The sequence below is a fragment of the Acartia tonsa genome, chromosome 1 (assembly GCF_053477335.1).
Source record: "Acartia tonsa isolate MP-2025a chromosome 1, ASM5347733v1, whole genome shotgun sequence".
Lineage (NCBI taxonomy): Eukaryota > Metazoa > Arthropoda > Copepoda > Calanoida > Acartiidae > Acartia > Acartia tonsa.
In genome coordinates, this window is record NC_137260.1 from 2,000,902 (window position 1) to 2,001,915 (window position 1,014).

A 1,014-nucleotide genomic window follows, 5' to 3' on the forward strand; every position below is an offset into this window, starting at 1 on the left:
CTTTGTATTATAGATATTTGCTAGATTGTCGATTCTTTTATTTGTGCAAAAGTAGTTGCATAACAATATTCTAAAATAAACCAGGGAGGGAGGGATCAATGATGGTATAAATAATCTTCTTTATAATTTGAAATGTCCATATGTCTAAAACGTTTTGTGAGAAACGTGATTTTCTCGGCTCCCAAAAAAAATAGAAGGCTGAAACTTCTTGCCAAAATTTCCATCTTAACGGAGCATGATTAACTATAAGTCATCCATGGCAGTCAGACTGCTTTAAGACAGGTTTTTTAACTATTTTTATATTACTTACATTTTTCCCAATTTCATTGGTGTTTATTGGCCGATTTTTAAAACTTAATTTCCTGTCGTTTAAGGAAAACATCCATGGCGGTCAGACTGCCTTTTAGCAGGTTTTTGGCTATCTTTATGTTTTTCACATATTCACCCTTTATCTTTGGTTTTTATGGTCTAATTTTAAAATTATTTGTAGATATGGATAGAAAAATTAAGTTTTCTTTCGTTTTAGGATAATATCTATGGCGGTGTGACTGCCTTTAAGGGTTTTGGTGTTATTTTAATTTTCTTGAGGATGACAGTATTAATTGTTATTTCGCGCATCGTATTATAAACAGCTTTCCGCGGATATAGAATGTACAATTATAAGATTAAAACCAGTTTTTTTAGCCCTGAGGTGCCGAAGGCACGGGCTAAAAAACTGGTTTTAATCTTATGATTGTACATTTCTATATTCGTAGAAAGCTGGATAAAATATGATGCTAGACATAGTTTTTTCGTATGGATGAGAACCGGTTCTTATCCACCGGATTCGAATGAATACGAGAATAGTTATTTCTCGTATCGTATTATAAACGGCTTTCCGCGGATATAGAATGTACAATTATAAGATTAAAACTAGTTTTTTTAGCCCCGAGGTGCCGGAGACACCGGCTAAAAAAACTGGTTTTAATCTCATAATTGTACATTTCTATATTCGTAGAAAGCTGGATATAATAC